At 38.1% G+C, this 17,286-nt stretch overlaps 1 long non-coding RNA gene across 2 annotated transcripts in view; it reads left to right on the forward strand.

Moving 5' to 3' along the window:
- Positions 1-16,853, forward strand: part of LOC141570707 (uncharacterized) — a 39,239-nt gene extending 22,386 nt beyond the window's left edge. For both annotated transcript variants that reach the window (XR_016020538.1, XR_016020537.1), the window contains exon 4: positions 16,664-16,853. This is a non-coding gene — a long non-coding RNA (uncharacterized LOC141570707). The remainder of the gene's footprint in view (positions 1-16,663) is intronic.
- The last annotated feature ends 433 nt before the right edge of the window (positions 16,854-17,286 follow it).

Genomic DNA, 17,286 nt, shown 5'->3' on the forward strand with positions numbered 1-17,286 from the left:
AACTAATGCAATAGTGTATACTAGCTATATTTAAAGAAACATTTTTAAAAAGATATTAAACTGAAAAAATTAAAAAAAAAAAAAAAGAATTTCAAGATGGTGAGAGTAGAGCTTTAAACCAAGTGCTGGGCCCTTCTAAGTGCAGGTCTCTGTGTGACTACACAGGTCATTATGCCCCCGTGAAGCCATTCCTGGTCACAGAGTCATTGCCACCATCACTACCACTCTGGCTCAACATTTTTAATACTGCCCTCATCTCTTGCTTCACTCCAGCTCTCTGTTCAAGCCAATAAAATCATTTTGTCGTCATCTTCCACTGAAGTTTCACATGTTATTCACTTCCTCTGCAATGTTCTGGTCACCCAAATCCCACTCTCTTCAGTTCTGCTCAGTGCAGTTAGGATAGCGCATAGCATAGGCAGAAAGGACTACTCCCCCTGCAGATGTCAGGATGCTAGAGGCGTGAGGTGAGATGAGGATGCAGCAGCATGGAAGCATCCTGGGTGAAGCCTGCAGGTCCTGACCCAAGGGACTCCCATCAAGCCAGAGTTCTCCCTTTTTATTTGCGTTTATCACTGCCCAGAGGCTCTAGCTCTGGTATGTAGAGCTCTGAACAGGTCGGCAGTATTACTGTGGCTGCTGTTTTGCTTTTACAAGCCTATTTGTATTTGCCCCCATTTCCTCACTATTAAGATCTCAAGCTGTGAGGAAGAAGAGGTTAGAGTCAGAGCCTTGATTCCTAATTTTGGCTCTCACTAGTAGCTGTGTGACCCAGGGCAAGACAGTTAACCTCTCCAAGCTTCAATTCCCTCACCTGTAAAATGGGATAATGAACCACCGCCCTGCCTGCCTCACAGGTTTATAGTAAATCTCAAATAAGATATACGTGAAAGCGAACTTCGAAGATCTGTGCCCATTCCCTCTTCTTCATTTCCATCCCTCTAAACACAGCACAGTGTATTCAATAAATGTTGAAAGAATGAATAAAAACCAAAACCCACTATGCTACCATGTTTCCCCGAAAATAGGACCCAGCCAGACAATCAGTTCTAATGCATATTTTAGGGGAAACACAGTATAAACAAGTCAACTTTGTGAGGGCACAAACCACTTACTTCCATTTTTAATTGCAATGTCAAAAGGTTACAAAGTACCCTCCGAAGAGTATGAGTATTCCATTGGTAATGCAAATAAAGGTTCCTCTTTTCTTGCCCTGGGTTTCAGAACTATGAGTACACAGTCACTTTAAAATTCTTTCCCATTTTCCCCTCTCTCTAATTACATGGTATCTTGCGCCAAAAGATAGACCATGAGATCCTGATGTTGCTACAACTTGCAAGTGACACAAATTATCATTAGCAAGCTGCATCTGAAACTGAGTTAGAGCACTTTATCCAAAATGACCCCAGGAGAAACAGCCCACTCTAATGTCAGAAAAGGTTGAGTTCACAGCTTAAGGACACACATCGTGACCAACCTGCGGATGTTGTAAAAACATTCATTATTTTTACAGCAGGTCGAGGGAGACTAAACCAACTGCTCTTATCTGTAATGATTTGGGGGGGGGGGGGGAATGTGCTACCAACGCATTTCACACGTGCTGAAAACTCCAGGCTAAATTGGTTTCAAGACATAAGGCCATCAGTGCATTCAAAGAAATAGTCTCTGCAATTATCACTAATTAACCAGCCCTAACAGTTGGGAGCCAGTTGGAAAGATTTACTCTTGAATGTAAATGAGGGAGGAGGGACCTGCTGGGATGAGATGCTGTGGCATATTTGTTTTGGTTTGACATCTTTCCAGATATGTTTTAGTTTACATAAATATTTGAAGGTTGGCTCAGACAGGATTTACAGCACAATGGTATTAGGAATGCCTTTATAAAAACTTTGATATGGTCTAAATTAGATTTCAACGAGGGAAGCTGTGGGAGCAGGAGTCTTTTTCAATGTTTAACTAAATGGCCTGATCAGCACCTCATAACACTTAATAAATCACAGGTACCTCTGACTTAGAACGAGCAAGCAGTGTTCCCATGGCTTCATTTTTAGCTATAGATTTCAGAAGGAGCAGAGATACTGCCTAGAGTGAGAGCTTCCAACCCTCTGGCTTAAGCATTGCATGTGTGACCTTTGGTTGACCTTGGGTTCTGGGATTTGAGGGTTAACGTTGTCTTTTGGCATTTGAGCCTGATTTTTTTCCCAAAGTGTTTAGAGAAATAAGAGAGGACCCCACCCTCTGCAGCAGGGCAAGCTGCTTCCTGTAGAAGCAAGAGTTAGTAACTCAGTTAGTTACTGCCTTGTGAAAAACACTTCTCCAGGAGAGGAGCTCTTTCTCAAGGGGTCTGTTTCTGTTTCTCTTTCAGCATATAATTTTGCAAAAGCTCATTCAGAATTAGCACGTTCTTCTGCATAAAGGCAGATAAAGCAAAGGCAGTGCATGAAAAGCCAAAGTCTATGTGTTTTCAAGGTGAGAGTTGGACCAAAACAGGAATCTGACAGGTTGAACCAAACAAAACGCCCTCACCTCTCTGAATATGGATTTTCTTGATACAGATTCTTTCCTCCTGAGGGTGGATGATTGAGAGGCAGGTGGATATAGGAAATGTAAACTACATAAACGTCCTGTTATAAACACTCATTTTTATTGAGCCTGACGTTTGATTAGGGGTATACCATGAAACTTATTAACCTATTTCTGAGTAAAGCAAGAAAGCCTTCATATAGAGGTTTTATTGTTTACATTCAATGAAAGGAAAAGTCTGACTTAAAATACTGAGATTTAATCTATCTCTGAATTAAAATGCTTCTATTGAACTATAACTGCTGGAGTAGTTAGGAAAGGTGAATCCAGGATTTTTGCCAGGCCATAGAATCCCTTAATACAAGGGAGCTATCTATACATGTGGCCACAAACAAACATGCCTGCTTTATTGGCAACTGTCTTCAGTGCAAGAAGAGTTTATTTTCCTTCAGTTGAATAATGTTCTGGTGCCCTGGCAGTTTCATAACTCTCCATGTAATTAAGCAGTTGGCATGACCTTCTGTAGCAAGATAATAATAGGAGTTAAGCAAAGGCAGGGCTTATACACAAGGACACTTTGGACTGCTCAAACTTACAAATAAAAGCTTTCAAATAAATGCAAACGTGTCTTTCCAATCCTGAGTTTTCACACACACACGCACACACACTATAAGTGAACATGGTGAAGTTTCCTATAACTCAAGAACTGCAAGGTACAATTCAAATGATAGCACTGGCTATCATTTATTAAATGCCATCCCCACTGTCCAGATGAGTTTAAGGATGAATATCAAAGCCAGTCATTTGCAAAAGGTAAATCACTATAGATTGCCAGAAGTCAGCTGGTTTTGCAAAAGATATTATTAAAAAAACAAACAACAACAAAAAATACATGGTCAGAAGCACAAATTACATGGCCACTGAACACCAATGGTTTAAAACCAAGAACCAGTAGGACAAATGTACACTTTTTTGGGGGGATAGGAAATCTGAGCCCTGTTGTCCCCTAAGAAGCTCAATAAACAGGAAACAGATAAGTACTCTCCAAAGATGGCTGCGGTCCGTGTCTTCCCTTCCTACACACATATGCTGCTTCTCCCATCAAGATGTGCTATTATAATTCCCTCTTTGAATCTGAGCTGGCTCTAGTGACTAGCTAGACAATAAACATGGCAGAAATGAAGCTTCATGATTTTTCAGGCTAGTTCAGTAGAGCCTTATAGCACCCCCTTCCCCGGGTCTTTTGGAACATTCAGTGGTGGAATGCTTCCTCTTGAACTCAGCATTCATGCTGAGAAAATCCCAAACCTCATGAGAAGCCATGTGGGCACCCTGGTGGACAGCCCCAGCTGGACTCCCAACCAATAGCCAGTAGCAGCTACCAGCCATGCAAGTGAGCCATCTTGGATATGCAGCCCCAGTCAACATCAACTGCATGAAAGACCCCAAGCAAGAACTGCCCAGCTGAGCCTAGTTAACCCACAGAACCATGAGCGATAATAATAGCGTGTGTGTGTGCACACCCATGTGGGTGCATTCAGTGTGAAATTCCCTTGTTCATCTTTTGCTTATCAATTTATAAGAGCTTTTTTTGTAAATTAGATATATCAACTCCTTGCCTAACATTTCAATACCATACATCCCCCTCCCCCATTTTGCCATTTGCCTTTCATCTGCTGCAAGAGGTTTAGTTTTTTATTTTGATGTCATCAAATATTTCAATTATTTGCTTTTACAACTTCTTTTTCTATGTGCTACTTCATAGACCTGCCCCACACTAAAACTATATTCATTTATTTGGCCACTTATGTATTAACTTAACAAATATTCATTGAGCACTTACCTTGTGCCAGGGACTCTCTCCATTGTTAGGCATATAATGTCAATAAGATAGAATAGGACCATGCTTTCACTAAGCTCAGTCTTCCAAGGGTGGAAAAGAATTTGAACACAGAACTGCTATAAAGAATGTTAACTGCAGTGATGAGGAAAGTACAGGTTGCTGTGGAAGCCTATAGCAGGGACATTTATGGGCTTCCAGGGAGCTCAAGGAAAGCTTCCTGTAAGAAATACGGTTTAAGCTAACACCTGAATTATGAGTTATACATTTATGGCTTAATTTTACATTTAAATCTTTGATCCACTAGGAATTAATTCAAGTTCAAATAGTAACGTAGATAATAAATATGATGTAAATGTAAGCAATTATTATTTTTCATACTGAATTTCTAAATATACTTGAGTCTATCTTTGGACTCTGTATCCTGTATCCTGTTTTAAAAATCTGCCTCTTTTTGTTTCATAGGGTTTCTTTCTATAATTGCTGTTTTATTTTGGGCCAAGATAAAAAAATTCATTCATTTTTTTTTCTACTGATGATTTTACACTAAATTATTTTTCTAGATTCCACTCGTATTTTTGTTAGGCTATTATAATAAAATCATTTTGTAACTATATTTATTATAGTTTTAGCTTAACTGCAAAATATTATTTAAACTAAAAGTATATATACATATATCTAGAGAGAGAGAGACAGAGAGAGAGAGAGAGCCAAAAAAAATGTATGCAAATTTTAAGAAAGGAAAAAATGTGTTAAAATTATGCTGATGGTGACCACTTTGAGCACCTCTCATAATTGCAAAAGTCAAATGTGACGTATTCATCTTATCGGTATATATTATTACAATTTTAATAGTTTTGTCCTTTCTTAAAATGTGTATGTTTTTTGGCACTGTGTGTGTGTGTATCACTTAATGAGGAATAATAAAATGACACCCATTCACACTCCACCATGCTCTGACCTGTGAAATGCCCATGTACCTATCCCTGGTCTGTCCTCCTCTGTGCCCTGAGCTAATCCTATACTGTATTAGCATTAAGCATCCCCTTGCTTTTCTTTATAGTTTTACTACAAGTGTATTTTCCTAAACAATGTAGTTTTTAGTTTTGCCGGTTTCTAACTTTTCCTAAATAAAATCGTTCTATGCGTATTTTTCTGTAACTTCCTTTTGTGATTCCACATGGTGTGTGTGTGTATACATACAAAGGGTGCCAGAAAAATGTATACACATTTTAAGAAAGGAAAACTGTATTAAAATTGTAATACTTAATATATACCAATAACAAAAGATGAATACAAGTCATGTTTGACTTCTGCAATTACAAGAATTGTTCAAAGTGGTTTCCATCAGCGTAATTTTAATAGTATTTTTCCTTTCTTAAAATTTGTATACATTTTTGGGTGGCTGGGATGGCTCAGTTGGTTAGAGCGCAAGCTCTTAACAAGGTTGCTGGTTTGATTCCCACATGGGCCAGTGAGCTGCCCCCTCCACAACTAGATTGAAAACAACTTGACTTGGAGCTGAGTTGCAACCCTCACAACTACATTGAAAAAAAAAAAAAAAAATGACTTGACATCCTGGAAAAATACACTGTTGCCCAATTAAACAAAAAATATTGTATACATTTTCTTGGCACCCTCTGTATACTAATGTGCACAATGTGTTCACATATTTTTACTGCTGTATAGCATTTTACTATATACATACATTGAGTTTTTTTAATTCATTCCATTATGGATGGATGTTTGGATTACTTCCAGATTTTTGCTAATAGGAATAATGCTCCCCTGAACATATCCTGGCTTGTGTACAAAAATTTCTCTGAGATATATACATAGGAGGCAAATTGCTAGCTCATAGGGCATGCACATAATCAACTTTAGTAGTTAATGCCAGATTGTTTTACAAAGTATACCAAATTATATTACCTCAAGCAGTCTTTGAAAATTCCAGTTGCTCTGTATCTTTGCCAACACTTGGTATTAACTAACTTTCCAATGTTTGTTAATCTGGTAGATATGAAAAGATGTAATTATGGTTTTATGTATTGTCCTGACATATGATGATGTCAATATTTTTGCATGTTTATTAGCCATTTGTGTTTCTCCTTCTGGAAAATTACTATTTATGACAATTGCTCATTTCTCTTTTGGCTATTCATCTTCTTCTTAATAATTCAAAGGAGTTCTTTTTGTATTCTGGATACTAACCTTTTGGTTAGTGCGAAATGGTTTTGTGGCAAATATCTTCTCCCTCCTTATGAATTTTATTTTCTCTTTATGGTGTCATCTAGTAAGCTAAAATTCTTGGTTTTAATGTACTCAAATGTATTAATCTTTATCATTAGTTTCTTTTGGTGTCTTACATAGGAAAACTTTCCCTACCTGAAATCCCAGAGATAGTCTCTATTTTTCTAAAAGTTTTTAAATTTTGCCTTTTAATTTCTAAGTTATAAATCCATCTGGAATTGATTTTTGTTTAAGGTATGAAAGAAAAGCATTTTCCATTTTTCATTCTTCATAAGGACAACCAGTGGTCCCACACTTCAATTGAATAGTCTTTCCTTGCCTTATTAAATCTTGTCCCCATTGAAGGTGACAAATTTTAGGGGTCCCAAGTTTATGCAGAATTCTTCAATTCATCCTCCCCCTAATTAAGCCCCAGCTTTTGCTCCCATCCCTTGAGAATATTTAGCCCATTAAAATCCAGGCAAAATCTACCAGGGATCAACGTAAGGAAATGTAGCACGAGGCAGACACCGCTCCGAGGTCACATCCCTCTATGGAATCACTCTTTCTTCTGTTTCCGATCTCTAATTAGTTTTCTTAATTTACCACAAGTTCAATCATACCTTCAGAAGTATTTATTTCAGGTGCCAGTATAAATGATTTCTTTACACTTTCAATTTAAAATATTGCCTTTAATTTTAAATCTAAATCAATTTTTATGCTTTTTTTCCAGTTCTTTTTAATTTATGAATTAGTTCTATTTTTTCATTATTGTTACTTTTATTCTGATTGGCTATGTTTTCAAATTTTCAATGAAGAGTTTATGACCAATTTCTTTCCTGAAAGACAACTTGGCTGAGTGACACTCTTTCCCCCTCAGCATTCTATAGATGTCATTCCATCGTCTTCCATCCAAAAATGCTCCTGAAAGAGTCTGGGATTAGTGTGAATTGTTTGCCTGTTTTTGTTTTGTTTGTTTTTGTGGGTAGAGGTTTATGGAAGTAGGGGGAGAAATGGAATGATAGTGACCTGTTTCTGGTTCTATTTTTGGATGATGTGAAAATTTTTTTCCTTTCTTTTTTGTTGTTACTTAACTTCACCAGAATGTATCTTGGTGTGAGTTATTTATTAAATTTTCCTGGGCCACCACAGCCCTTACAATCTGGAGAGTCATATTTTCTTTCATTTTAGGAAAGGTTTCGTTTATTATATTTTTGAATGTTTTATTTCTTTTCTTGTCCATGAATTGCAATTTTCTGTGTCATGAATCTCCATCGGCTATTCTTTATATCCATAACTTAATTTCTAATCTCTTGCAACTCAGTCCTTTTCCTTAGTCACTTCTGTGATTTTTCTCAATTCTCTTTTATCTCACTGATTTGGTGCTTCTAATGTAATTTTAATTTCTGTAACAAAATGGCTATCCTAGTCAGGCTGTAGTCATGAATACTCTACTGTACTTTAGATTTTAAATGACCTTAATCTCACAATTTTTGAAGACCCTATGAGGAGTGGGAAAAGAATATAATTGGCTTTATTGTGAAGGGAAAAAATGTAAATATAAAAGATAAATTAGTATTTATAATGTTTTTATGTGCTCTTATTTTGTTTCTTTTCTCCAACTGTACATTCCATTTTTAAAAAGAATTTGGGAAAATAGCCAAACATGAGTAAGTTTGGCCACATCCAGAGTGAGCTGACAAATTCCCTTTCCATTCTACAATTCTGCACTATATACTGTTCAGATTATTTAAAAGTCTCATCAACTCCTCTGACACACTGACGATACTTGTACATCATTTTTTCTTTTTTAATGAAATAACCACTGTTCTCTATCAAAGTCAAGAGACCCCAGATAAAATCAAAAGAAAGATAAGCAATCATAGTGTTTTCCATCCTTCGGGTTTAAATGAAACACAAAGAAACTCCAGAAAATAAGTACCTTCTGCATATGTTGAAAGACCCAAACCAGTTCACTTATACCATTTGGGGGGTGGGGGAGAGAAGGCAGGGGGCAAGTGAATATAACAGTACTTTCCTCAGATATGAAATAATTGCACAGATTCTAATTTCAATTATTATTTCCTTTCTGTGCATGAGGAAGTAGATGGAGCTCTCTAAAAATAGCTAGTGAACTGCGAGTTGCATAAAGACCAGACCCCTTATTTGTCAATGTATTTTTAAAAGTGTATATGAGAATGTCTGTGCAGGATACTCCTAACACTTAAGAATAGGTGGAACTACTATTGCAAAGTTGTCATTTTCAAGGGAAAATCATGTGGGCAGCTTCCTTTATGTCTGGACAAATTAGAGCTGTGCAGGAATTTGCTAATTAGTATGTGGTGATGGCTCCGTTCAGCAGCCTCGGAGCAAGTCTCCCATGGGGCTAACACAAGAATTTTTAAAGTCACTTCTCCAAGTATAAGAACAGATAAACAGAATTAGAAATATTTAACTTACTAAGAAAGAATTATTTAAGTTGAGAAGAAAGAATGCAAGGACAAAACTTGCTATTTTCAAATACCTCAGAAATACAAACTTTCTGCGACTCACAAACAGAAAGATTAGATAACGGTGGGAGAGTTGGATTACATCAAAAACAAAAACAAAAACAAAAAAAAAAACTTCCCAATTATAAAGATTGGGGGAAACAATCACCAAAGAAATTTTTTAAAAATAATAATAATAACAATAGTTATCATTTATTGAGTGTCTATGTCAGTTTCTAAGCACTTTATAGACATTATCTTATTTAATTCTCATAATAATGTTCTATGGTTGGTATTGTTATCTCCAGTAAACATTTATTTATTTATTTAACAATTTTTTTTAGAGGGTCTACTATGTGGCAGGCACTGTTCTAGGCAGCAGGATCAGAGATTCATTATAGTAGACGAAAGTCCCTCTATCATGAAGCTTTTATTTGGGGGAGGAGGATGATTGACAATAAACAAAAAAAATAAGAAAAGTTATTTAAAGTGAAAAGCATTATGCGGAGAATTAAAAATAGTGGGACAGGATAGTCACTGGTAAACAAGGCAATCAGAGAAGGTATCTCTGAGGAGATGAAACGAATTGACAAGAAGGAGCCAGCAAGGAAAAGGAAAGTGGCAAGAAATGTTGCTGACAGAGAGAGCAAGTAGAGGCAAGGACCTCAGGCTGGAACAAATTTAACCACTTCTGGAAGCCAAAAGAAGGCTACTGTGACTAGATCACAGCAGATAAGGGGAAACAGCATAGGATGACAACTAAGCATAGGAGGTCAGAGAACAGGTCATTGGGCTTTTTTAGAGTTTAGGATAAAGACTGGATTTTATTCTAAGTATTGTTGTGAAGTCTTGGGAAAGTTTTAAACAGAGGAGTGAAATAATCAGATTTATGTTTCTTACACATCACTCTGGCTTCTGTGTGGAGAATGGATCATAGGAAGGCAAGAACGTAAGCAGGGAGATCATCGAGCCTTTCCTTGGAAGCAGCATGAAGTTTCCCCAGGAAAATCGATGCAGGAGAGGACTTGGTCACTTGTGCTATAATTCAGTCACAGCGGGGACATACTAAATTCTCTCCCACTCCACAGTGGTGAGACAGTGTCAATTAGAGCACGTAACTACTATGAACTTCCCAGGTAATATTGTCTTCCTTTAATAACAACAACAAAAAAAGCTTTTAAGTCTTAGAAGCAGTTAACTTACCTGCCACCATAGCCTAATTTCTAACACACACACACGGAAAAAAAGTTAAAAAAATTACATTTTTGCACTCTTTAGTAATGTAGAAATGCCTTCAAGTGAAATGTGTCTGACTTGGGCCAACTATTATCTGTAATGCAAAGCTGACTCTAGAAAATTATTTTCCTGTCTTTCTAATAGTGTGTCCCAGAAGAATCAATGTACAGGAATGCTTAAGGGACTCCTCCTGACCGTGGGGAAATTCAGCCTGTCAAAGTTATTTACATAAAATAAAATAAAATATAAAATAAAATAAAGAAGGATATTCTTCAAATTTTGTTGCATAAGGGGAAATTAATATGTGGCATATAAGATACAGTCCCTTGATGAGGGGTATAGATCAAAGGAATCATGAACACTGATGTGTCATCCTGAAATCATCTATATTTTATCCTCCTTTTACAATATTCTTAGCTTTTAAGACAAGCACCTGAGTGGTAATTGCCCAAAACATTTAGGTTTGAAAACCAAAAACATCCACCAGACCCAAGGCTATAAAGATCTGAGGACCAGCTCTTAAAGTGCTGACACACTCAAACTCACCTTTCCAGGGCCCGCAGAGAAGCAGCTGATGGAGAGGTGACAGGACTTCAAGTGAACGAGGCTCATTTGTTCATCTTAAAGTGTTGGCCTGAGGGGCAAGCAACTAAGTGCACTGCTAGGGGCCTGCTGGCTGGGGAGTATTACTATCTTCACTGTCTCCCTCTGCCTCAGGTGCTATCTTTCTTTTCTCTTCTTATTCTTCTTTGTCCTGTGTCATGCAGGGTGTTGTGAGGGGTCTCAGCTACCGCTCCCCACATAAGAACGCAGGACATGGTGAGGCTGAAAAGGAACACCCATGGAGCCATAGGTAGGGGTGTCATACCATTATAGTCTCGCTGGCAGCTGGGTTGGAGACACAGGAAGCAGGAGACACAGAATCCTCAATCCACACTCCACCACACTCCGCGCTTGCCAGCCACCATCTTCTTGCTAGCCCCCATTTTCTGCTAGCGTAGCCACGGCAGTTATATTAGTGGCCAATGGCTCACTGGTTATAGCTGACGGCCAACTAGCCACAGCTGATGGCCTTCCAATCACAGTTGATGGCCATTTACTACCTGAGCCGGCACCTTCCCATGTGAGGCCGAGAGCCTGGAAATTGCACTCCTGGCTCTGTCCCCACATCCTGTTTTTTCTTGTGGCACCAGCTATGGGCTCTCCCTCTGCCTCATTCCAGGCAACAGGCGCCATTTTTTTTTTTCTTTTCATCTTTCTTTTACCGGTGGCACCATCTTCAAGCTCTTCCCTCTGAGGTACTCCAGGGTGCCAGTATATCTGGTAGGAAGCTTTAACATGTGTCTGGTGCCCTGTTTTTCGTGGCTGCTGCCGGGAAGATGCTGCTTGATCACCTGGCTCTGGTGGTGGGATGCAGGTAGAAGTGGAAGGCTTGCGTCCCTGGATCCCACAAGATTGTAACCATTGGAGAGACACTTCTTGGCAAGTGTCATGCGGGGCGGCCTGCGGAGTCTCTGCTCCCGCTCCCCACATAAGAAAGCAGGACAGGGTGAGGCCAAAAAGGAACACCCACGGAGCCATAGGTAGGGGAGTCATACCACTATAGTCTCACTGGAGGCTGGGTTCACACGATGTGCGACCTGCTGTCCGCTTTTCTGCCAACCGACCGACTCTCCTCGACTCTCTTCAATTCTCCTCCCCAGCGCAACCGCGGCAGTTATATTAGTGGCCAATGGCTCAAGGGTTACAGCTGATGGCCAGCTAGCCACAGCTGACGGCCATCTACTACCGAGCTAGCACCTTTCCACGTGAGGCCGAGAGCCTAGAAACTGCTCTCTGGGGCTCTGTCCCCACAGCAGGCTGCCACTCCCAGGCCACTGCACAGACAGCGGACTGAAACATGTCCTGGAGCTTTAGCCTGAGGGCTTCAGGTTTGCCTCACAACTAGGTAGAGGCTACAGAGGTGTTGTCAGGGAAAACAGGCCAGGCCACCATCTTGGCGCCTCCCTCCTGCCTTGCTACGGCTCGCAGGTATCCTCCGGAAAGGAACTTACATGTTTGACTAGAACTGGATTTTTGCGGCTGCTGCCCAGGGGCACCTCCAGATCCCCCGGCTCTGGCAACCAGCTGGGCTTCTGCTTGGGCTCCCACAGAGCTATATATATATTTGCATACGTTAAAAGCTGTTGCCTGAGGGCCTGGCTTCTAATCAGCCTAATCTAGATGCTGACTGAGATCCTCCACTTTGGGACCCTAAAAAATCTTAACACACCCTCAATACTGGGAGTCATTGAAAAGAAAATAAGCTGGACAATCACAAAGGTTTGAGAGACAACGGAGAGCTAGGGCTAGGTTGAACAATGAGATTCATGTTCTACATGAAGCCACTCCTTTAAGATTGGGGAGAGTGGCTGTTTTATCTAATATATAGAAACCAACACAGAGAGTTAAGAAAAATGAAGAAATGAATATATTTGAAACAAAAGAACAAGATAAAATGTTAGGAAAAAGATTAACAAAATGAAATAAATAATTTACCAGATATTGGGAAAACAAAAGTAAATAAAACCCTGAACTTCAATGATTAAAAAAAAATAATAATGTAAAAACCCTTGATCTGTTTCTTGCAACAAACAGGCTGCCCAAATCACATCTACTATAGGACATCATTACGGTCTACAGACACAATGATTTAGTAGTAATAAAAAATAACAATATCAACAATAATAACAATATTTTTTGAGGACCTCCTACAGATCAGATACTTTGTCAATTGCTTCTAGATCTTTTTCTAAGGATGAAAAATGTCTCTAGATCCACTGGTGACATGTGTTTCCAAAATTGAAAGAAATGTCTGAAATATTCTTTAGGATTCACTAGAAACATTTTCCCATTAGGGAAACTTGTTAAACAAAAATAGTGCTTGGTTTTTCTCCTTTTCACCCAAAATGAGTTGAAGGTACTTAGTCTAGATTGAAAACAAGAGATTCCTAATGCTGAAAATATTAAAAAACCAAAACAAAATACATTTAAGTCACACAGATTTGGCCTCAAAACAAAAAAGAGAGAAGAAAAAAAAAAAGAAAGAAAAAAAATATATATATATATATATATATACACAGAAAGAATTTAATTTCTTCCATGCATATGTAAATGGTGTAATGGTGTAATCTGAATATAACAAGGATACAGAATGGATAAATCTTGTGACTCATGTCATTATATATGATAGCTATGAAAACATTTGAAGCAAAAGTAGCATGCTTTTTCTCAATACCTGTATAAAAATTAAGGGCGTTCACATAAAGATAATCACTAAATAAGAAATAATGCCATTTGTTCTAGTCCTAAGTAACTGTTAAATGTCACATTTACATTATTACCTTTTCTCTTTTTCTGATTTTAAATGTAGTATTTGCTCATTAAAGCAAACCTGGGAGATTAAAAAGATACAAAGGGAAATCACCCATAAGCCCACTACCAAGAATTAATGACCTTAATTGTTTTAGTCAAGTCCATTCCAGTCTTTTTCCTTAGGTAAACTTTATGTTTTTAAATTACTTTATGACTAAAATACTATTTTAAAACTTTATATTTTAAAAATGTACATTTTTAACTTACTTTTTTTACTTAGCTTTATGCTATACTTTCCTGTATTATTAAATTTTTTTATAAATATAATAGGTATAAAACATTACATTTCTAACTAAGCTTCTATTTTCAAACATTTAGGTTACTTCCAATGTTTTTCTATTATAAAAAGGCACTAAAAATGTAATATTAATGACATCACAACAAAGCTCCAAAAAAGTAAAATAGCTCTTATTCCATGAATAGACAAGCAATGGTGATATTTTTCCCCTACACTCTCCTCCTTCACTCTGGGTCATAAAGCGGTTGAAAGAAAGAAAGACTAGAGAACTCTCCCTGGGAGAACAGCACATTAATTAACAGGGTAGAAGACCTCAGCAGCAACATGAAATTTGTCTAGGCCTTCTTTTTGCCCATCCTACTATCAGTTACAATTTTCCACCACTCCAAGAAAATTGGAAGGCTATTGGCCAAATTTTGAATATCCAGAAATGTCCCTGTGCACTACACCCTCCAACAAACTTCCACAAAGTCCCGATATTGGTCTAGAACATGCCCTTGCCCAGGACTACTGGGTTGCATACCCCAGAGGTATCATTTGTGAGATCTGTGTGAAGATCTCACCTGGAGTAGTACAGCATTTCCACAGACTGTTTCTTCATGTTTATACAAGAGCAAAATGAACAACAGAAGGACAGAGGCACTTTCTGGCTATTTATTAAAAAGTCCTTTTATTGATCTCACCCAATGGTAATGCTGGAGTCTTTTTTGACTTTAGTTCCCAAGTCTTCACTTGTTGAATTTGTTTGGACATATTTCCACTCAGAAATACTTTTAATACTTTTTAAAAGATCCTCTAAGACAAAAACTGAACCAGGACAACAGAGAAGCCCCCTTCTCCCACCACCAGGTTAGCAAGCACCAAGTAACAAGGAAGGAGCCTACTGCGGCATGAGGATTGGTAGCATAGAGAGAAAGCTTCTCTGAGGCACAGGATCATAGAAAAGACTTAAAGATGAGGAGGGAGCAAAAACAATAAAAAAAATCCTCGAGTAATTCAATCTCCACCCTATGTACAGGTATTTCAGAGGAATTTGAAGCCAGTTAACCATAGCAACAATAAAAACAAACACAGTTCAACTCGTGATTAGATTGACTTAATACTACTACCCTTTCCCCTCAGCCTCTACTGTTCTATACATTAGATCAGGCAATCAATCAATCAATCAGAAATTTAAAAATACACAAAAAGTCCAAGAAAAAGAACTCATTTTCAAAATACAAAGCAGCCAACAGAAAAGATTCAGAGATGAACTAGATGTTGGAACTATCAGAGAGGGAATTTAAAATAACTAATTTATATCTTAAAGGCTCTAGTGGAAAAGGTGAACAGCATGCAAAACCAGATGGAAAATTTTAGCAGAGCAATGAATACTCTAAGGAGAATAATAAAAATCCAAAAAAAAGAAAAAAGAAAATCATCATAACAAAAATAAAGAATGCCTTCAACTGGCTGATCAGTAACGCAACAAACCAAGGGGGAAAAAATCAGTGAACTTGAAAATAGGTCAGTAGAAATTACCAAACTGAAACACAAAGAGAAAAAAAAAAGGTTAAAAAAAACCAGAAACTGAACAGAGCCATCAGAACTATGGATCTAACCTATGTGTATGACCGAAGAAATTTCTGAAGAAATAAAGGCTGAGAACTGCCCCCAAATAATGAAATATATTAAGCCATGGGTTCAAGAAGCTCTGAAGACCCCCAAACAGATTAAATAACAAAGTAAAGAAGAAGGAGAAGGCGTTTAAAGGAGAAACAGGAGAAGGGAGAAAAACAAAACCCACACCATCCTCACATATTCTAGACCCACCATAGTAAAGTGACTTAAATCTAAAGATAAAGAGAAAATCTTGAAGACAGTCAAAGAAAAAGGAAGTATTACATACAGAGGAACAAAGCCAAGCATGACAATAGGCTTCTCATTTGAAAGCATACAAGCCAGAAGACAGTAAAATAGTACCTTTAAAATGCTGGTGGGGGTAGAGAACTATTAACCCAGAATTCATGCCCAGTGAAAACATATTTCAAAAATGAAAGAAAAATAAAGACTTCTTCAAACAAATAAAAAGTGAGAGAATTTGTTGCCAGCAGGCCTACACTACAAAAAAATATTAAAGGAAGTTCTACAGGTAGAAGGAAGTTGATGTTAGATCAATATTTGGAATATGAAACCAGATAGATCTCCAGAAATGGTTAAAATAAAGGTTTTCCTGGCTTTGGGTGAATAAAATTATTTTTAATATAAAAAAGTCAATCTAGTAGACTCTGTTGGTGTCCCACCCAGACCCTTTTTATTGGGTTGGGGCACCTTCTCCTACTTGCTGGCAGGGGTAGGGGTAGGGTGTTGGAGAATGGGGTGGGGTGGAGAGGGTTGGAGGGTGGGGGTTTGGTTAGGAAAGGCTGTTAGCAGCTTACAGCTACAGTCTACTCCTGAGAATTGCCCTTAGCCAGTGGCAGCCACTTGGACACAGAATACATGGAAGTTTATGCTTTGCCCCTGAGGGGTCTACAGCGAATGACTAACATACATGAGGTACTAAAAAGACCGGCCTCCATACCTTAACATGGGATAACTCAGTGGTACTATTCATGAATGTTTCAGTGTTCTCTGTTGTACAATTAGAGTCAGCTAAATCCACACCTTTGCCCAACCTTTCTCCCTGCCCTATCCTGCTTTGTTCCTTCCTTACAGGTTGCACCTGAGAGCTCCCCCTCAAGATTCCCTTTCTCAGTCTCTACTTCTGAGGACCCTGACTCAAGACCCTCAACACTTCACCACAAAGCATGGTACTTGCCATTGGTTTTTGTATATACTGTTTGTCAAATTAAGGACTTCTATTCCTAAAGAAATAATATCAAGAATGAATGCTATTTTCAATAATTTTTTCCCACATTTATTCCTATGACCATAGGATTTTTCTCCTTTATTTGGTTAACATGGTAATTTATGTATAATAATTTAGAATTCTTGGAATAAATGTAACTTGGTCATAATTTTTTTAAAGAATTTGTTAATCCATTTAACATTTTTCAAACTGTGAAAAGCAGGGTTTACTTTCTTTTGTTGTTGTTGTTGTTGTTATTGTTGTTTTTACGATTCTCCTCTAAAGATTAAGTGGAAGAAAACTCTCTGGGACTAAGCAGGGAGCAGCAGGAGAAATCTGCAATACATTTAAACTTTCCAAAGCTGCTAACCACAAAAACAACACTGGCACATTTCATATTCAGTGAATGCCAGGTCTGCAAAAGGAATAGACCTGTCCACAAGCAAGGGTAGAATGAGAGGGTCTGCAAGTCCCCGTTAATCTTCCGGCT

Source organism: Rhinolophus sinicus, chromosome 3, assembly GCF_057876585.1.
Source record: "Rhinolophus sinicus isolate RSI-liver-muscle chromosome 3, RSI-T2T, whole genome shotgun sequence".
Taxonomy (NCBI): Eukaryota; Metazoa; Chordata; class Mammalia; order Chiroptera; family Rhinolophidae; genus Rhinolophus; species Rhinolophus sinicus.